This window comes from Monodelphis domestica, chromosome 3, assembly GCF_027887165.1.
Source record: "Monodelphis domestica isolate mMonDom1 chromosome 3, mMonDom1.pri, whole genome shotgun sequence".
Lineage (NCBI taxonomy): Eukaryota > Metazoa > Chordata > Mammalia > Didelphimorphia > Didelphidae > Monodelphis > Monodelphis domestica.
Genome location: NC_077229.1, coordinates 39557170 through 39579395, shown reverse-complemented (window position 1 = coordinate 39579395; position 22226 = coordinate 39557170). Strand labels below are relative to the sequence as shown.

Sequence of the window (22226 nt, the reverse complement as noted above, 5' to 3'; positions counted from 1 at the left end):
GTTTCACTGAAACCATCCCTTTCCTCATTTGTATATCACTATTTTTTCTCTTTTATTCTCATGCCATGATTAGTTCAGCCATTCTCCAGTCATTGGGCACCACCTTAGATTCCACTTCTTTGTTTCTATGAGAGGAGCTGTTGTAAATATTTTTGGTCCATATGGGTTCTTTTTCTCCTTCTTTGATCTTTTTAAGAAATAGTCCTTGTAGTAGCCTTACTTTCTAGAATAGCTAGATCAACAGAAAACTCCACCAAGATGAGAGGAAGCAAAGGCAGTAAGGTGCATAAGTAGATTGCGAGCCAAGCCTAGAGACAGGAGGTCCTGGATTCATATATAGCCTTAATTCCTTCCTAGCTATGAGACCCTGGGCAAGTCACTTAACCCCCCCCCCCCCACCATATTTCCTAGTCCTTGCCTCTCTTTTGCCTTGGAACCAATACACAATATCAATTCTAGAATTGAAGGTAAGGATTTAAAAAAAGAGTGGAGGGAGTGCTCTCCAACAATCCCTAGAGTCTAATTGGATAATGGCACTGCACACTAACTCACAGGTTGTAGCCTCTTGAAAAAACAATCTAATTTCATATTCCCTTAATATCTCTAGGACAGAAAATAGTGACATATCTAGATCAGTTTCCCCACAGGAACTATTGGTCCAGCTCCCCTCAATAATCTCTTTAAAAATGTCTTATCACTCCTGAGAGCCCAGAAATTAAGAAAGGAACAATTTAAGAGAAATTCTCCAAGATTTGTATAAACTGATACAAAGTAAAGAGAATAGAACGAAGGAAAAATATACACAATAGCAAAAACACTTAAAGAACATTTGAAAGAATTTAAAACTTGAAGACTAGAAGCTGGTACTTTGAAAAAAAAACAGACAAAATAGACAAAGTACTGGTCAATCTAATTAAAAAAAGGAAAGAAGAAAGGCAAATTAACAGCATCAAGAATGAAAAGGGGGACCTCACCTCCAATGAAGAGGAAATTAAGGCAATCATTAAAATCACTTTGCCCAAATATATGGCAATAAATATACCAACCTAGGTGATATGGATGAATATTTCCAAAAATATAAATTGCGTAGACTAACAGAAGAAGAAATAGATTTCTTAAATAATCCCATATCAGAAAAAGAAATCCAACAGGCCATCAAAGAACTTCCTAAGAAAAAATCCTCAGGGCCTGATGGGTTCACCAGTGAATTCTATCAAGCATTCACAGAACAGCTAACCCCGATACTATACAAACTATTTGACATAATAAGCAAAGAGGGAGTTCTTCCAAATTACTTTTATGTACAAACATGGTTCTGATCCCAAAGCCAGGCAGGACAAAAACAGAGAAAGAAAACTATAGACCAATCTCCCTAATGAATATAGATGCAAAAATCTTAAATAGGATGCTAGCAAAAAGACTCCAGCAAGTGATCAGAAGAGTCATTCACCATGATCAAGTAGGATTTATACCAGGGATGCAAGGCTGGTTCAATATTAGGAAAACCATCCACATAATTGACCACATCAACAAGCAAACCAACAAAAATCACATGATTATTTCAATAGACGCAGGAAAAGCCTTTGATAAAATACAACACCAATTCCAATTAAAAACACTAGAGAGCATAGGAATAGAAGGGTTGTTCCTAAAAATAATAAACAGTATATATCTAAAATCATCAACAAATATCATCTGCAATGGGGATAAAATAGATGCATTCCAAATAAGATCAGGAGTGAAACAAGGATGCCCATTATCACCTCTATTATTTGACGTTGTACTAGAAACACTAGCAGTAACAATTAGAGAAGAAAAAGAAATTGAAGGCAGTAAAATAGGCAGGGAGGAGACCAAGTTATCACTCTTTGCAGATGACATGATGGTCTACTTAAAAAATCCTAGAGATTCAAACAAAAAGCTAATTGAAATAATCAACAACTTTAGCAAAGTTGCAGGATACAAAATAAACCCACATAAGTCATCAGCATTTCTATATATCTCCAACACAGTTCAGCAGCAAGAACTAGACAGAGAAATCCCATTCAAAATCACCTTAGACAAAATCAAATACTTAGGACTGTATCTCCCGAAACAAACACAGGAATTATATGAGCACAACTATAAAACACTCTCCACACAACTAAAACTAGACTTAAACAATTGGAAGAACACTAAATGCTCATGGGTAGGACGAGCCAATATAATAAAAATGACCATCCTACCCAAACTCATTTATCTATTTAGTGCCATACCCATTGAACTTTCAAAATTTTTTTTTTGTTACTGATTTAGAAAAAACCATAACAAAGTTCATTTGGAAGAATAAAGGATTAAGGATATCCAGGGAAACAATGAAAAAAATACAAAGGAAGGGGACCTTGCAGTCCCAGATCTCCGACTATATTATAAAGCAGTGGTCATGAAAACAATTTGGTACTGGCTAAGATACAGAAAGGAGGGTCAGTAGAATAGACTCGGGGTAAGTGACCTCAGCAGGACAGTATACGACAAACCCAGAGAACCCAGCTTTTGGGATAAAAGTATACTATTTCATGAAAACTTCTGGGAAAATTGGAGGACAGTGTGGGAAAGATTAGGTTTAGATCAACACCTCACACCCTACACCAAGATAAATTCAGAATGGGTGATTGACTTGAACATAAAGAAGGAAACCATAAGAAAATTAGGCGAACACAGAATAGTATACATGTCAGACCTTTGGGAAGGGAAAGATTTTAAAACAAAGCAAGACTTAAAAAGAGTCATAACATGCAAAATAAATAATTTGGAATACATCAAATTAAAAACTTTTGTACAAACAAAACCAATGTAACTAACATCAGAAGGAAAGCAACAAATTGGGAAGCAATCTTCATAAAAACCTCTGACAAAGGTTTAATTACTCAAATTTACAAAGAGCTAAATCAATTGTACAAAAAATCAAGCCATTCTCCAATTGATAAATGGGCAAGGGACATGAGCAGGTAGTTCTCAGCCAAAGAAATCAGAACTATTAATAAAGACATGAAAAAGTGCTCTACGTCTCTTATAATCAGAGAGATGCTAATCAAAGCAACTCTGAGGTATCACCTCACACCTAGCAGATTGGCTAACATGACAACTATGGAAAGTAATGAATGCTGGAGGGGATGTGGCAAAGAAGGGACACTAATTCATTGCTGGTAGAGTTGTGAATTGATCCAACTATTCTGGAGGGCAATTTGGAACTATGCCCAAAGGGCGACAAAAGACTGTCTGCCCTTTGCTCCAGCTATAGCACTGCTGGGTTTGTACCCCAAAGAGATAATAAGGAAAAAAAAACTTGTACAAGAATATTCATAGCTGCACTCTTTGTGGTGGCCCAAAATTTGAAAACAAGGGGATGCCCTTCAATTGGGGAATGGCTGAACAAATTGTGGTATATGTTGGTGATGGAATACAATTGAGCTCAAAGGAATAATAAAGTGGAGGAATTCCATGGAGACTGGAACAACCTCCAGGAATTGATGCAGAGTGTACGGAGCAGAAGTAGGAAATCATTATACACAGAGACTGATACACTGTGATACAATCGAAGGTAATGGACTTCTCCATTAGGGACAATGCAATGTCCCTGAACAATCTGCAGGGATCTAAAAAACACTATCCACAAGCAGAGGATAAACTGTGAGAATAAAAACTCCGAAGAAAAGCAACTGCTTGACTACAGAGGTGGAGGGGATATGACTGAGGAGAGACTCTAAATGAACATTCTAGAACAAATACCAACAACAAGGAAATGGGTTGGAGTCAAGAACACATGTGATAACCAGTGGAATCATGCGCAGGCTATGGGAGAGGTGGTGGGGGTGGGGGAGGAAAAGCAAATGATTTTTGTTTCCAATGAATAATGTTTGGAAATGACCAAATAAAATAATGTTTAAAAAAAAGAATTAAAACTTGAATCAATTCAAATAGGGCAAAAGTTTGGAGGATCTGTGGTTACATAGATTGCCTACATCCTAATAGAGAGATAATGGACTTAAAGAGGATCTTTTTCCCTACAATAAATCTGTTACAAGATTTGTTTTTATGTTTTTCTTCTTTTGCAGTGGTATCCAGTGGGGGCATGAAAGAGGTAGGGGGACATTTTTTAATTGAAATTTTTTTAATTTAAAAAGAGGACTATTAAGTCTTCCCTGTATCATTGTGGAATCTGGAAACCCCCAAACTTACAGCCCAGTAAGATCTGATGAACCAAGTTACAAGTTAATCCTAAAACTTTGAGTTTATCAGATCTTACCAGACTATAAGTTTGCGGGTTTCTATATACTATAATGGCAACTTCTATTTCTCCCCTTTAATGGAGCCTCTTTTACCTTTTTATTTTAAAGAAAATTTTATTTAGTCAATTTAGACCATTATTCATTGGTTATAAGAATCATATTCTTTCCCTCACTCCCCTCCCCCACTACTTCCCATAGCAGACCCACTATTCCACTGGGTTTTACATGTGTCCTTGATCAAAACCCATTTCTCTCTTATTGATATTTGCACTAGGCTGATCATTTAGAGTCTACATCCCCAATTATATCCCTCTCAACCCATGAAATTAAGCAGTTATTTTTCTTCTGCACTTCTACTCCAACATTTTCCCCTCTGAATGGATAATGTTCTCTCTCATAAATCCCTCCAAATTGTTCAGGATCACTGCATTGCCACTAATGGAGATGTCTATTACATTCAATTGTACCTCTGTGTATAATGTTCTCCTGGTTCTGCTCGTTTCACTCTGCATCAATTTCTGGAGGCCATTCCAGTTCACATGGAATTCCTCCAGTTTTTTATTTCTTTGAGCACAATACTATTCCATAACCAAAATATGCCACAATTTGTTCAGCCATTCCCCAGTCAAACGGCATGCCCTCATTTTCCAATTTTTTTGACAACACAAGGAGTGCAGTTATAAATATTCTTGTACAGGTCCTTTTCCTTATTATCTTTTTGGGGTATGAACCCAGCAGTGCTATGGAAGGATCAAAGGGCCTTTTACTACCCTTTGGGCATAGTTCCAAATTGCTTTCCATAAAGGCCCATCTCTTGGCACTCCCTTTTCCTTGGCTTTTCTGGAGAGACCCCTTGACTGAGGCCTCTGAACTTCTGCGTGGCTCAGACCAGGCTGGAGAACATCTTCTTCCCTTTTTTTTCTCTCTCTCTCTCATTCTTAATTTCTTCCTTGTATTGTAAATAAACCACCATAAAATTCCATTCTGATTTGAGTATTTCATTGAGATTTAGAATTTAAATCCCTGGCAACCAGCTAAAATATATATTCACTCCAACCATAAAATTTACCCCTTACAGTAGGAGAAAGGAGGATCATTTGTCCACTCAGGACCAATCAAAAGCCAGCCCAAAAGTATTGCCCTGAACACTTCATCATAAACCCTAGCTTTGACAGACTGCCTTTGCCAAAAATAAAGAGAGAGATTCTGGTCCTTTTGAACCAGAGGGGCCAAGGACTTACTTGGACAGCTCTGAGCTGGCTCCCCAGAAGACCTTTGCCCTGCCTTACCTTACTTCCATTCCTGTCATACCTTGATACTATAGTTGAAGTTAAGATTAGGTTTAGGGGAAAAGAAGGTGAATTGGCCTTACTTTGGAGTGTGAAGATTGGATTTAGCTATCTCCTGATTGTAACAATGATACTTAGCTCTTATTTTATTGTGAAGATAAAATTGTAATCTCCTGATTGTAACAATGATGGTACTTAGCTCTTCCTTTATAGGGAAGCTAGAATTGTAATCCCCAATCTATTTTTAGATTTTAATCTACTGTCAGGTCCAAGAAAATCCCCCAAGAATGGAGACACGGAGACAATGCAAGTAAGCAAAGGATCACCTTTAATGAATCTAACACATTAGGGCTGCCCCAAAGAAGGATCGGCACTGGCTTGGCTAGGGGAACACCTTTTATAGCACAGGGGGCTAGCATGAAATGTTGAACAACAGGATGTCATGATTTGGCAGTTGCAGCTAGCTGAGGGGTTCAAAATACAGGGAGTGTCTGCTTTGCTGCTGGAATGGTTATGCTGACTTGAGAAGAGTTTACCCCTTACCCCCAGAGGGAGGTTGTTCTGACTTCCTTCTCTACAGAAGGTGATAACTCAATATTTTAAGTACACCTACCCATTTTAACCACAAAAAGGTGTTAAGTAAATACAAAAGGTGAATTTACCAGAAAAGATATAATCTAACCAAAGAAGGTGAAAACTAAAGAGTGGGTAGCCCTGAAGAAAAGTGTCTCCTGTGATTGGTAAACATGAAATTTAGGGGTGGTGACACAAGAGAAAAAGGTTCTTTAAAAAGAGAACCAATAGGCCAAAAGAGGACACAATTGACATTTGGGATTTGATATATTCAACTCGAGTTTCGAGTTAGAAGAAGGATCTCTGACTCAGAGATTGACTTGGAAGAGAGACTAGAAGACAGATCCTTGAGGAGTGACCAGAAGACAGACACCCAGACTTCTTTCCATTTAGACTGTCACTGTTGGTGAGAAAAGGGCTGATTTAGTGACCCTGATTTTTCTCTTCCGCTGGTTGGGGCTTAGAAATTCTAACTGATATCAGAAGAAGCCAGAGTTTTTTCTCTCTCTCTTATTCCTTAATATCTTCCTTCTATTATAAATATTGTAAATAAACTACAATAAATTCCATTTACTTTAGTAATTCATATTGGGATTTAGAATTTAAATCCCTGGAGAACACCTAATTAATATATTTGAATCCAATGTCAATTAATTTTAACAAGGGTTCATATTTTAGGGAAACCTCATATACCTCTACCCACTCCCTACCTTCTGTTACCTCATCATCATTATACTTTAACTTCAATCACCATCAGATAAGGGAAGACCTTTATACAGATGGACATAGAGGAAACTGGAAGCAAGAGACAAGTGATCAGCCATACTCTGTTTCTGTCAGACACCCTACTTTACTGCTTGGATCAAGGGGGAAGAATTTTGTCCCAGGGGGTACTATGCCTTTCCACTGTGCAGATGGAAAATTTGTAACACTTGAGCTACATTCCCAGCATCCTTTTAAGCTACTTCCTCATTTTACTAAAGGATTCTTAGGAGATAAATTTGGCTGAGACCCACGCAGTGAGGGTCTTATATTCACAAACAAGTAACGAAGTTTGGGTATCATCCTCGCTCTCCCTATCCCTTAGAGTGAAGGTAAAATCATCCCAGGGAATCACACTTTCCTATCACACAAAAATCTAATCCTTTTTTCTCTATTATACTATGGCAACTTACTGTAGTCTTGGCTACAAAAGGGTAAGTAAAATATTACTGCATTCTGTCCTACAGACTTGTGGGATAGAAATTACTTTAATTGGACCCTAATACAAGGGCATGTTGGAAATTTATTAAATTGGACCGAAACCTAATACAAGGGCCCATTATGAATCTATTTTTACTTACATTTTTATATACATAGATTTTTGATATTTTGATTCTTATTTTGAATTTTTTTCTCTCACCCAAAAGTAATTTTTCTTCCATTTGTTTTTATTTTATGTTTTTGTTTTTTTTCCTTTTGATAATTGACTCATACACCCCATAACTCAACCATGTATCCTGAGATGAACTGGGTGTTTCTCCACACCCTCTTTGGGAGTGGGGGGTTGTATTTTCATAAAAATCCAAGATTTAATTTTTTTTCAAGAAAAAAATCTTCAAGTAAAGAAACTTGCTAACTCTTAAAATCCAGAGAATGAATAGTTTGCTGAAAGATGCCCGCAAAACCTATACCACATCAGGGAGATCCAGAATGAACTTTGGAGTGTGGTTGACTGAACTGAAGGTTGATCGAACATTTAATTTAAATGTACACTCTTAAGCCAAAGGGAACTTCCCCCTAATTGTTTTTTGTCAATATACCCAGCAAAACATTGGTTTTACTTTCTCTCTCTTCTATTTCCCTCTCATCTCTAACTATTGTTGTTTCCTCTTAGAAGGTGAAATTTTGTATGCACCTGTAGTTAGAAGATTTTAGAGGTACAAGATGATTATAAGTCATCAACTTGAGAGACTGGTCTCCCAATCATCATGAGGGGAATTGGGAAATTGAGATTTATGCCATTCCACTTATTCTTTAGAATATTAGCCACCAGGAAGGTATACATCTCAAGTTAAGGATTAAGTGTCGGGGAGGAAGGTCCATGACCCATGTATGCTAGCAAGTGACAAATCAGAAACAACTGACTGACCCCCCTGGGCAGTCCAAAGCCAAATTTAGACCACCATTGGTACATGTAAGACACAGGAAGTGACACAAAGAACTGCCTTTATATTTTGTGGTCATTTCCTGTAAGGGGGTCTTTGCCTTGGAACTTGACTATGGAGGAGCTCAGGCTTGAGATCTGAGATTACTTGCCCTTGGACTGCCATGTGGAGAGTGAAGAAAGGATGACTTCCTTTCCTTGGTTTTCTGCAGGCACCAATCTCTGGAGAGACCCATCATCTTGGGATTCGCTTTCCCTTGGGTTTATAGAGTCACTAACCTCTGAAGAGACCCCCTCATCTTGGAGGAGGCCTCAGGGCTGGAGGCCTTGCTAAATTTAATGCTCTGCGCCCCACCCCTTGCTGGGATCTCTGAATTCCTGTCTGCTTCAGACCAGGCTAGAACACCTATCTCTCTCTCTCTTTCTCTCTTTTTCTCATTTCTTTAAATTCTTTCCTCTATTATAAATAAACTACTATAAAAGCCATTCTGACTTGAGTGACTCATTGGGACTTAGTTACTTAAATCCCTGGCAACTAACTCTCAAATATTCAGTCCAACCACAAATTTAACCCCCAATAGTAAGAAGAATCTGGATAGGATTATATCCTGAATGGAAGCCTACATAAGGATCTCAAAGAGATGAAGACACTTTCCCAGGTTTATTCTGCAACTGATGTCATGGGAATTGGACTACTGTGAATTTTCTGCAAATATTTTGTATTTGTGTGCATACATAAAGACATATATTAGTTTATTTGTAATTCATTTGTAGAGCTGATGTATACAATATCATATATCTCTGGTGTATATTAAATAGAGTGCTAACAGTGATTTCTAAATATCCTTGTTTCTTTTTGTCTACAAACTATACACATATGCACATGCACCCACTCATATGTATATGTTAATCCTTCCTCAGAAAAGTCTTAACATGATTTAGTAGTGCAGGCTTTCTTTCCTCATCTGCATTCAGAATAACAGAGCCTCAGACCCCACTATCTTCTCCAGGAAAGCCTGAAAATGCTTAGCTTCATTGCCAGAAATATTGCGTGAGGATCAAGAATCTGCGGTAATAGAGAAGGGGGTCCACGGGCAACTCTTTTCTCCTGTATAATTTGAAGGACTTTGCACTTTCAGAGATAGCCAACAATTCTGGGAAAGGCAAGTAGAATGAGGATAATGGACCAGTTTAATACTAAGGCACCTTTCTGATGCCTCTGAACCCAAGCAGGGGGATCAAGAGAATTAAGTGCAAATCACACATCTTATAGTAGCTATTTGCTGGAATCAGTTGTCTTGAGGTTGAGATCTGGGAAATTGCTAGTCTTTGGTAAAAAAAAAAAAAAAGAGTTTCTTCTTTGTTAGCTCTGAGCAAAAGCTAAGCACCTATGAGTAAGTGCTCTGTTCCTGCCTCTGCGCTGGAATGAATAGGTGTCATAGGAGAGAAAATGGTTTGTCATTTGGTAGCATTCTCTGTGACTGATACTGTCACCTCTGGTTTTGTTGAAATCTCCAAGGTTTGTACTTTTCTTTTAGATGCACTAGGGAATCTCTCCTATAGAGTAGGAATGGGGGGTCATGGGTCACTAAATACTTCTTTCCCACTGAAGACACTTCTGGATCTCTCCTGAAAGAGGAATGTAGTTATCAGTTGCAAGGGTTTGATTGACAAGAGCATATTAGTAGGATCTTAAGAGCCTGGGAGTGTTGGAATCTTGGGGATTCAGTTGGGGAAGTAACTGTCTCTTTGGATCTGGAGAGGAAAGGAGAGAGACATGTGGCTGAATATGTCAGAAGATCAATTCCCAAGACACTAGCCTGTGAAGATCCTTTGGCTGTGGTGAGGAGTTATTCTTCAATCATCTGCTGGTCAAAGTCTTCAATGTGAAGGAGTTATCATCTGTGGACATTTCATCTTGGATTCCTGTTTTGGCTCTCAGAAACTATTGTAAGATCCAGCTTACCAATTTGATTTGCCTTAGGATATTAGAGTAATTAGATAGAATTATTATTTTTAGGAGTTAAAATTAAGGGTATAAAGATAAGATCACCTTCTTCCTCACTTTCCTTTCCCAAAACTCTCTCCCTAATTCCTAATAAATGCAAACTATTTAAATATTAATCCTTATGTTTTCCCTAACTACCTTTCTAAAATCCTAGTATTACAGGAATGAGGCTGAAATACAGTAACAAAATCTAAGGATTTGAGGGATCTAAAATGAGAGAAGGGCTAGTTTCATCAACAGTTTCAATGAAACTTAATTTGTCCTTTTTCTTCTCCTTTTGGTGGCAGCCTGCTTTGCCTACCACTTTATTTCAACATTGCAACATGAGATCATTTTGAAAGAACAGTTCTTATGCCCTTTTCAGTCCCTGGGCAGCCATTTGATGGACTGAGAAGAAAGAGAGAAAAGGCTAAGGAAGGGAACTAAAGGGGGATGAGTAGGAGTAGAGATTCTTTCAACTCAAGTGGGAATTTGTTGTCTAACTACCAAAGGGAAATCTGCTTCTCTTTGGATGCTATATGGCTGCACGTGTCTGGCTTTACCTGGTCCCAGAGACTGATGACTAGTGAGGAGATAATCTCCTCTGTGATACCAGGATTAAGGCAATGAGTTTAGCAACTCCAGGATCCCAATGACCAGAACAGAGACCACAGAATGAAATAGATCCACCAGTTAAAATTCTTTATGAATGATAAATAGTCATCCTATACTATTGACTTGTAATGAACTCTCAGTTTAATAAATCCCTAGATCTGTGTTCATCATTGTTTAGATGAAATGTTTTCTACATAAGCTTGTCTAATCCCATGCCATCAGAGGTTATTTCAAGACCAAATGTAAGATATTATATTTTTCTTATTAATATTTATTTAAATTAGCCTCATATGTAAGTGCAATGATATGATTTGGGGTGATGATTCTGTGATCCAATGTGTCAGGGATTCCTCCATGCTTGGTATCATCATAAAATCTTATTATTATAATATTCTTTTCCCAAAAAATTTACAAAAAATTATATCCCACATAAGTTGGCCACACTCCCTAGAGAAGACCTTTAGAGAGCTTCTTCCAACTTGTCACTGAATTATTAGCAAACCATTCTCTTTGGTGCTGCTATTCAATTAGTGGTGATTTGACATCTTGGACAAGTCTTTCAGTTAATATCTCTCCATGCTTTGTTAGCATTTTCTGGTTTGTTTCATTGTTTTTCATTTTTAGAGCAAGAGAATGTTTTGAATTATTTTGATGAAAGCTTCTTCATCTTTTGCATACCATGCCCACAGCCTACGTTTCTGTAACTGGATCTAAATGGGAAGTGTACGTCTGTAATGAATTGCTCTTAATTAAGACACTAGGATTTTGTGATCATTTTATTTTTGTTATTATTATTTTTAACCTACTGAAATACCTTTCAACTGCAAAGTATCACAATAACAAGAATGTGGATGAAATTATCAGCCTCCATTTTAAATGACTAGCTTTATATATAAAAGATTCACTATTTGCCATGCTTTTTTTCTTCTAATTATATGTAAGAACATCTTTAACTTTAGTCATGTGTTTTTATTATGGGCTCCAAATTGTGTCCCTTTACCCCTCCCTCTTCCCTGAGGAGACAAATTGATATAGATTACACATTTGCAATATCATAACATATATTTTCATATGAAGGAATAAGAACTGGGCAAAGTAGTCTCTGAGCAAAATCTGACTTTATTTGGGGGGAAAGGCAAACAAGTCAGAGATCTTTAGATTTCCCTAGTTGAAATTGAAACCCTGAATTGCAGAAAAAACCACACTTTTATAGTTTCCTATCTCTCAGCAGCCCCCAAGCACACAAGAGGTCTCTGAGAGCATTTCCAGATCTCCTGGTCTTTGAGACCATTTCTGGACCTCCTGGTCTCTGTGATCTTTAGATGATATTCTTATCCTACACTTCTTAGATGAATAGGTTTGATATAAAATACATCATGAAATGGATTCACACTCACTTAGGATTACTGTAGTAACTTACTTAGGATTCATATGATAACACACATCTAAAATTACTATAACAATACACACACTTGAAATTATGACTCAGATATTCCCCTGGGTTGACATTCTTAATCTGATACCATGTACAGATTCTTGCCTGGGACTATATTTTAACTACAACTCACAGGGTTATAAGATATCAAACTAAAGAGATTCCTAAGCTAGTATGAATGAGGGACTGCTTAATTAAATTTGCTTCTTAAAAATATTCATTACACTATGAAAGAAAACATCATAAAAAGTGAAAAAAGAAAGCAAGGAAAAATGATATACTTCAATCTGCATTTAGGCTCCAAAAGGGATGATATGAAAACTAGGAATCACAATTTTCCAGGAACATCTGTTAGGATGAGGATCAGAGCAATCAGAAGGGGGAAGGATCCAAAAAGAATAAAAGTATGCCGCAATGAGGGTTAGGAAACTAAAGGGGCCTAGAGAATGTGAGACTGATGATACCTGCCATCATCTAGGTAATTAGTATTGTCTTCCCTCATCTGATCCAAGCCTTCTTTCCCTGTCAGGATCTCACCTGAATCAGGGGGCTCAGGGAGAAATCCTCTTTACTACATAGATTCGGAATTTTTAAAAATCTTTCTAAGACCTTGAAATGTTAGTCAATGTGGCCATAAGGAGTGGAAGTGGGCAGACCACAAGGCATCAGAGGAAGAGGAATATAAGCAGAGTCATGAGGAGATCCTGAGATAATTCCCCTATGAGGATATTTTAATACATCTTTGATATGATTGGACAGTTCTAGCATAACACAAAATACAAGGACTTATTTATGATCTTGATTTCTCTTGTTGTACCCTAAATTTCTGTTCAGAGGTTCTTACAGTCCCAGGTCCACACACAAAAAAGATATCAATAGGTAAGTCTCCTCAAGGGCATGTCTTCACTTATGGGTAGACCTGTTCCTTCTGTCCTGGAGGAGATAGTGTGTAGAAGGGAGTAGCAGGGATACTTTGTCACCTTTGGGGCTTGTGGTAAATTACAGAAGTTGGAATCCCAAGGGGACAATTTTGAGTGAATAATAGAGGAATAAATGCTTCTTTTCTTGCCTTTCTCATTCCTTTATCTCAGTATCATTTCCTTTTCCATTATCTTCTTTGTGTCCTCTTTCAGTTGTTCCTTACTTCTCTTTATGTACAATAGGAGAAGACAAATTCATTTTGAAGGGAGTGGTGGCAAAAGAATTACTGTAGAGGGCATCTGGGTGGCTCAGTGGATTGAGAGTGAGGCCTATAAATGGGAGGTCCTTGGTTCAAATCTGGCCTCAGACACATCCTAGCTGGGTGACCCTGAGCAAATCACTTAACCACCATTGAGTAACCCTTACCATTCTCCTGCCTTGGAACCAATATGTGGTATTGATTCTAATATGGAAAGCAAGGTTGTTGTTTTTTTTTAAAGAATTAATCTCAGCACATACTGAAAAGATGAATATTTGAAATTATGGAAGGAGGTAATTTTACAGATATCCAGGCAGATGTTAGTATGTGTAGACAAAATATGTATCTGGTTCCTGTCTCTTTTGCTCATTTCAGGAATCAGTGTAACCACTCTGCCTCTCTTTTGAAAATTAAAAAGACTCAGATTTAGCAAAGAGTTCAGTAACATTTTCACACCATCAAGAAATCTCTTTTATCCTACAAATCCTACCAGCATTCCTTTGACCACCCTAATTTTATGGAGGGAAGGTATTAATCACTCATGAGAAGCTTAGTATCTCAAGATCATAATATTGGAATGGATCTCAGAGGAGATGAATGATACTCAATACACTTTGATGCTTTCTGTAATAATAATTGTGTATCTTTCAAGGTTGTAGATAGGAATTTTACTGTCATTATAGAGTATTACTTTTATATAGTGCAAAAGTGCTATACTGCAATATTTAAAAGGTTATCAATTCAAAGAGGGATTTGTTTTGATCTTCTTGACCCTAGAAGGTATTCCAAGGGGAATGGCTACAATTTACTAAAGTAAAACTTGTGATTGGCTATCAGGAAATACAGTTTAATAATGTCTCTGCCTCAGGATCCATGAGAAATGAAGGCTGACATTGAAAATAAGAGCCAGATTGGGAAGTATATGAAGGAGGAAAATCTATTTGTATAAAATACCTCACAACTTTCTGAATCAATTCTCAATGTTTAACATACTTCTAATCCATATACGAAAACTATCCTGATGATTCTGACCATCACCTTGTCATTGCTCAGGTGACATTCACAATATCCCACTCCCCATTGCTTCATTTCTATTTCTTCATCTCATATATACATACATACAGACAGACAGACATACACACATCTAACCTCTTTCTTGATGTACATTCTCTCCTTATCAACTGCTTTTTGACCATTGAACTGAATATCCCAGAAGTATCTAAAAATATCTAAAATAGAACTGTCTTACCTCTACACAAATCCAACCATATGCTGAACTTCTATCTTGTATATAGTGCCATCTTCAACTTCTCTCACAAACACACATCACCTAGTCATTCAGTTGTCCAAATTGGCTGTTTCTATGCTCCCATCATCTCATTTGTATGTATTCTTCCCCCAAAATCTCAGCTAAAGTTCCACTTTCTGCAAGAATCCTTTCTTGGTTCCCCATCATCTTCCTGCCCTTCCCTTTTTCTTCCTCCCTTCACTCTGTGACTACTCCCAATATGTCCTATCTATATTTTGTTTGAGCATACATGATTGAATTATACCTGCTACATTATATTGAGAGTTCCACGAGAGCAGGAATACTGTGTGTGTGTCTGTTTTGTTGTATCCAAAATTTACCACAGGCATTCCCTCAGACATACATAGCAGTAACTTGATGAAGACTGTTTGATTGGCTGATCAATAATGAACTCAGAGTAATGGAGAACTAATTGGTTTTCTCTGTAGAGCCCAGGAATCACCAGTCTCATGAGGTTTGCAAAACCAATTTTCAAGAACAGTGGTCACATTGAGATATAAATTGAATGAGTTTGCAAATGCTGTTTAAATATGAAGAGATTTGGCTAGCTGTTAAGAGTGAGCATTGGAAGTCATGTGGGGAGCAGAGAAGCACCTTCAAGTGATTCAGGGCTTTCTGAGTAGATGGAGGACATCAGAGCCTTCAGCCCCTAAATGAGAAATGTTCTTCCTGATGGGTTTTCCAGCCAAAATCCTCTAAATGCCTGACTCCACTTCCCTGTGATATTGAATGCATTGAGGGGTGAGGCTTACCCTATTAGACCAGTGAAGTTGAGGGGAAGTAACAAGAGGCAAGTCAAAAGGGAGAAAAGGTAGGTAGTAACACATGTATGTGAAAATGTGTGGTCCTTGAAGGGTGTTGGTGTGAGCATAAGAGGCTTCATTTCTATTTTAGAAAATCATTTTAAATTCTCCTTTTTAAGATGAAGACTATTATGCCTGAAAGCGTGTTACATGATTTCAAACCTTAGATACCAGGCACAATAGGAAACATTATTAATCTTTTGACATTAGATTCATAGGAAGTGTCCATTGAAGGGCACCTGGGCATCTCAAGGAAAGGCACATTGGACATTAACAAGTCAGGTGAATCAATGATGGGAGAAGAGGCAATATTCTAAAGAGAACAACAAGAATTGGTACCTTCTTTGAAGTCTAAAAACTGGGTCCAAAGTTGAGAAGAGCTGGGCTCCTATACCCTGAACCGTCCAAGAGATTGGCTCATCTCCTTTTCCTGATCTACATAGTGAACATGAGAGATAAGGTAGGTTATTTTCTGTTCTTTTCTATACCAGGTTCTGATTGCTTCTCACACATGATCTCCAGATGGGTAATTAGTGAAAAATGAGCAGGCAGGCAAATGAATCAGAAGATTCAGAAATTGAGGCGATATTTAAGGAAATGTTAAAGAATCTCAGCTTCTGTCCAGGAGAGAATTGAATACCTTATTTAGACTTTCACAGTGTTCAAAAACTCGCAGCTTGGAGTGAACTCATGGCCCCTCTGACTGCTCTGTCCCAGTTCTGTAAATGTTTATCTGAGACAGGCTACATTCTAGTAAAATAGAGGCTGATGAGAGAGGCAGGAGAAAAAATATTCATGTATTCCATGGGGAAGTCTTCCCTTTGGAGCCCTTAGAGCCCTGGAAGAGAAAAATGACAGGATTTTCCCAGAGTCCCTCTTAAGCTGAACAGTGGGAAATCCAGAGTCAACCTCCCTGGACTATTGAAAGGTATAACAATATGATTTCACATGTGGAAATGAGTACAGAGGAACTCTATTCCCATCCATGTCTTACAAAGAATCTCATGGGCAGCTAGATAGTACTCCAACTGTTGTAAAGGATAATTTTAGAGTTGTGACTGGAAAATCTAAATTAATTGGTCACCAGGAAAAATCCCAAATAATAAAGTACCCATGTCAACTGGAAATTATGGTGATTTTAATTAATATAGAGAGAAGGAATTAAGGAGAAGAGAGAGAGAGAAAGAGGAAAGAGTTTATTTAAATTTTTCTGGCTCAGGCTGAGCCAGGCAGAAGTTAAAGGCCTTGCTCACAGTGGCCTCCCTGAGCCCAACGTAAAGGGAGTCAGTCTTATCACTCACCACAAGACTGTCTCAAGGAAGCTGTTTGAGGGAGATCCTCCAGGCTGAGTTCCACCTGAACTGACCTCTGGCTGCTCATCTAGACCTCCTTTTAAAGATCTTTTCTCTTGTGTGACCTCCCTTAAATTTTCACATCTGTCAATCACAGCAGTCGAGTTTTCTCCAGGACTGCCCATTTATTAGTTCTCACCTTCTTTGTGTGACAAGGAAATCACTTTTAAAAGACTGATATATATTAATTTAAGGTCGCCAAGGGATTCAGCTATGTAATTCCTAAATGAAAACTCAAGTCAGCCCTCAACCTTTTATAGAGTTTAATTACAGACAGGAGGAAGAAAGGAATTAGAGATAGAGAGAGAGAGGGAGAGAGAAAGGGGAGATAAGGGAATAGGGCTTAAATACCCCTTCTGTTTAGGCTGGGCCAAAAGGCCCAAGCCCTTAGATAGCTGGGGCAAAGAAAGAGATCAGTCCCTATTACTCACGTGACCAAAATGGAGAAACAGTCTCAAAGGTCCCCACCTTCAGCTTCCTTCAGAGCAAGCTTCTCAGAGCACACTCCAACCACACAGACCAACTCCTCAACTCCCTCCCTGAGTCTTCAGACCCCTCTATCTTTTAGGAAACCATCCAAGTTCCCTCCCCTCAGTTCTCACATCTACCAATCACTGTCCATCAATTTCCCTGTGCCAATGGAGGCTCTAGCTTAACCCAGGACCGCCCAGAGGTCTCTGGCTTTGCACATGTCTGTTGAAGGTCATATTTTCAAATAATTAAATCTTTGATCCTTTGCTATAGCCCTTCCTAAATCCTGTTAACCTGAGTAGGGTAGAGATTGGAATAATTAAATTTTGATCTATGCTGCAGCCCTTCCTCAATCCTGTTAGGACTGAGTAGGGTGGAGATTGATTCCAAGTATCTCCATTATATCAATTCTAAAATCAATCATGACTCAAAGAAATTCCTGTTCTATGCTTAAGCATAGGTCAAAGTCCTTTCCATTGTTCAGCAAAAGGTTTCTGTCCTAAAGTAATCTTAAGAAGGGAGGAGGAGGAACCTCCCATGCCAATGGGTTCACATTCCAATAGACTATCAGTAAGAAATTTTCCAAGTATGAAATTTCCCAATGGTGAAATTTCCAACATTTATAAGTCTAAGAAATTTTAAGGGTTACATTTGATTAGATTTTCTCCAGGACTGTCCACTCTTTAGTTCTCACCTTCTCTGGTTAAATCATATCTTTTGAGCTATTTCACACTTCTTTGTTAAATTCACCTTTGTAAGTTACTTGAAATTTTTGTGATTAATTTAATCTTTATAGTTACTTAACACCTTTTTTTGTATTAAGGTCTAAAAATAGACAGCTTAAAGTTCTAGCTTCACTATAAGGTGAGAACTAAGTACCTTCATTGTTCAATCAGGAGATTATAATTTTATCTTCCCCTAAAGTATTGTCTGAGTAGGGTGGAATAATTTTAAAATTCACACTGCCTATTCATGACTGATCTTCTGCCTTCAAATCAATACTTAGTATCACTTCTTTGACAGAAGATAAGTTGTTTTTTTTTTTAACTTCACAATTTGCCTTAGAATCAATACTATGTATCCGTTCCAAGGTAGTATTCTACCGGTAGGCAATGGGGGTTAAGTGACTTGCCCAGGATCACCCAGCTAGGAAGTGTCTGAGGCCAAATTTGAACCCAGGAATTCCCATACCTAGGTCAGGCTCTCCATCCACTGAGTCAACCAGATGCCCTCCTCACTTCCTTTTTAAAAATAGAAAATTCAATCTTCCATCTTAGAATCTATAACTCTGGAACAGTCTCACACCCACTTCTATGTCTTGGTGTCTCCAGGTCGACTGAGAGGAGCAGAGCTTTCTGAGGCTGGAATCACCTACCATGGCTGAGACTCCCACCCTTGAGCAGTGGGAATCAGTTCTTCACACTACAGTGCAGCGGAGTGCAAATTCCAGTTTAGATCCTGTGGCTGAGGCATATGGAGGATTTACCTTAATCTATGGGATAGAGATCCTCTCTCTGGTCATTGCCCTGGTTGGGCTGGTGGGGAATAGCATCGTCCTGTGGCTGCTGGGCTTCCACACCCGGAGGAGCCCCTTCTCTGTCTACATCCTCAAACTGGCCGTAGCTGACTCCCTCTTCCTTGGCAGCTACTTTGGGTTCCGCATGTGGAGAATTGTTGGTGATTTAAACTCTCTCTTCCTGAAGCTGCTATGGCTCTGCCTCCTAGGCCTTCCCTACTCTGTGGGCCTGAGCTTGCTGGCTGCGATCAGCACTGAGCTGTGTCTCTCTGTGCTCTTCCCCATCTGTTACACATGTCACCGGCCCAAGTGCATGTCTGCGGCTGTGTGCGCCATCCTCTGGGCTCTGCCAGGCCTGTACTGGGGAGCATTTGTGGCTCTTTATTTCCTTAAAAATGACCACTTCTATGATCTCTACTTCCTTCTGCCCTTGGTACAGTACGGTGGTTCCTTCTCCTGACCTGTGTGCTCTGCGTGTCCAGCCTGACGCTGGTGCTGAGGGTCCAGTGCAGCTCCCAGTGCAGGCGCCCTCCCAGGCTCTACCTCCTGGTGCTGCTCACAGTCCTCGTGTTCCTGCTCTGTGGCCTGCCCAGGGGGATTATTGAAGCACTTTGGATTTTTACAGGCTTCCCTATAATGTCTTATAGGATCTCGAGGCTCCTGGCCTGTGTGAACAGCAGTGCAAACCCTTTCATTTACTTCTTCCTGGGCAGCCAAAGGTGTAGAAGAGGGAGGGAGTCCCTCAGGGTGGTCCTTCAGAGGGCCCTGGGGGAGGAGCCTGTGGCAGGGGATGGGGCGAGGGAAACTTCCCACCCCAACACTCTGGATAAATTATCCTGAGAATAAGAACAAGATGCTCACATAAGGGAGTCCATGAGGTGACCTGCCTCCATCTCTCACCTTGGTAGATGGCCAGAGCACCCCTCTCACCTTTCTAGGAGAGGAGACAAGATCTTCCCTTATGTTCCTTATCTTCCCTTCCCTTATGTCAGTTCTTGGGGTTTGAACTGTAATGAACCAGCATTTATTAACTGCCTACTATATGCCAGGCGCTTTGCTCAAGGCTTTACAAATATCTCATTGAATCCTCACCATATCCCTGGGAGGAAGGCACTCTCATGAACTCCACTTTATGGTTCAGGAAACTGAGGCAGACTGGGGGTTCAGAGATTTGTGTGTGGTCTCAAAGTTGGTGTCTGAACCTATATGTGAAATCATGTCTCCCTGACTCCAGGACCAATGCTACCTGCATTCAGGAACCCCTACTGGCTGGAGGCTCCAGGATGTAGTGGGAGGAGATCCAGGAATCTGGTGTCACAAATCTACAGGAGAGCCATTGTTGAGTAAAGCCATAGCACAGGAGATGGAAGGCAGCCAGAGAAAACTTGAAAGACCTCATACCTACCCAGTCTTGGCCATGAGCTATCAGAAGCAGCTAGTAACACAATAGAGTTAGGAAGAGCTGAGTTAAAAACCAGTCTTAGGAGCATCTGTTTGCCTCAGTTTAACTGTCAAAAGCAATGATAATTGACTTTGCCCCATCAGATTGTTGTTAGAATTAAATCACATATAATTTGTTAGAGTGCTTAGGCTTAGTGCCTGGCACATAGAGGGCACTATTTAAGGTTTATTTCCTTCCTTTTCCCTTCCTCTTCTCTAGAGTAGCAGCAGGATACAGGGCCAGCATTGGATAGATCATTGTTCAGAAACAATACATGCCATGAGATATTCAAAGATTGACTTGGAAAGGTCTTCCAGGAAATATTAAATCTATACTTAATTTATGATCAGATTAGGCCATGTTCATAACCCAGAAGGGGTTAGAGCCAACACCAAGACAGGGATTGTATAAATTAATGGATAAATATGACTGAGTGCAGCCTCCCTGTTTGCTGATGAAAATATTGAAATAAGTTGCCATGGAGAAGAGGAGAAGGAAGGATGTTTCTTGCCCTTCTTACCTTACCCATAAAATTGATGTGTGAATGGGTAAAGAAAGCTCTTGTGGGCATTGCTGCTTTAGAATGTGCTCATCCTGATGGGAAGGGAGTGAGGGAGCGTGAGCTGAAGTCTAGGCTATCAGGCCAGACATGGGACCCAGGGATCTAGATAAGATGAAGGAACCTTGGTTTTCCAAGACCTGAAACTAGGATTTGAACCTTAAGACTCTCAGCATTATTTACATCCTTATAAGACCCTGCATCTCTACCACTTATAGTGGGGTCCCCAGGTAAAGTGGGGCATGAATATGTCTGTTAATGGTCTTTTAGTGCCAGGTAAGCCTGGGTACCATCAGGATATTTCCTAAATGCTTTTTCAATCCCTCCATCACCATTGGATAAATGAGAACCTTTTACCAAAGAAGTGATTTGCTCACAGTGCCAGAGATAAGTGTCTGGGTGGGATTATATTCTGTATGGAAGTAAGATCCTTATAGAGAAAGTTATATTCTCAAGTTATTCTGTGACTAATGCCATGGGGATGAAATATCTGGGAATTTTGTATTTGTATGTGAATGTATACACATTATTAGTTTGTGATTCATTTGCTTAACTAATGCATATATCTATGTAATACAATAAATAGTGTTGTCAGTGATTCCCAAATATGCTTATTTTTTTATGTACGTAAACTGTATATATGTACACAAATGCACTCATACATGCATGTGGTAATCCTTCATACGCAAAGCCTTAGCTTGGTTCACAGGAGCAGGCCTCCTTTCTTCATCTGTATTCCTAATAACAGAATCTCAGGCTGTAGTATATTCTCCAGGGGAATCTGAATTTGGGGAAGAGTGTTTGGTCTCATTTCCAGAATTATGCTGGGAGGACTGAAGGTGACTTTCTTGTTTCTTGTCTAAGCCATAGGACACAGGACTTTCAGAATTCCACAAGGTATCTGAATCTGGGAAAGACAAGTAGAATGGGGACAATGGGCCATTGTGATGCTGGAGGTGTCTGTGAGCTCAGTTGGGGATTTAGACAGAATGAACTGCCATGTATACACTTTTTACCTGCTCTTTCCTGGTATTAGTCTCTTGAGGTTGAAATCTGGGAAATTACTGCTCATGGTGTAAAAGAATAGAAAGTTTCTACTTTGCTAGGTGATGAACAGAATATAAGCACCTATGAGCCAGTGCTCTGTACCACCTCTGAGCTGGAATGAACAAGTGCTGCAGGAGAGAGCATAGATTGTCATCTGATGATATCTTCTGTGATTGTTGCTATCACTCCTGGTCTTCCTGAAATTTCCCCTGTAAGTTTTGTGCTTTTATTGGAT

General features: G+C 39.1%; 1 pseudogene; it reads left to right on the top strand.

The window, feature by feature from the left end:
• The first annotated feature begins 9928 nt into the window (after window positions 1–9928).
• LOC100027972 (mas-related G-protein coupled receptor member X4-like) lies at window positions 9929–21543 on the top strand (annotated as a pseudogene).
• The last annotated feature ends 683 nt before the right edge of the window (window positions 21544–22226 follow it).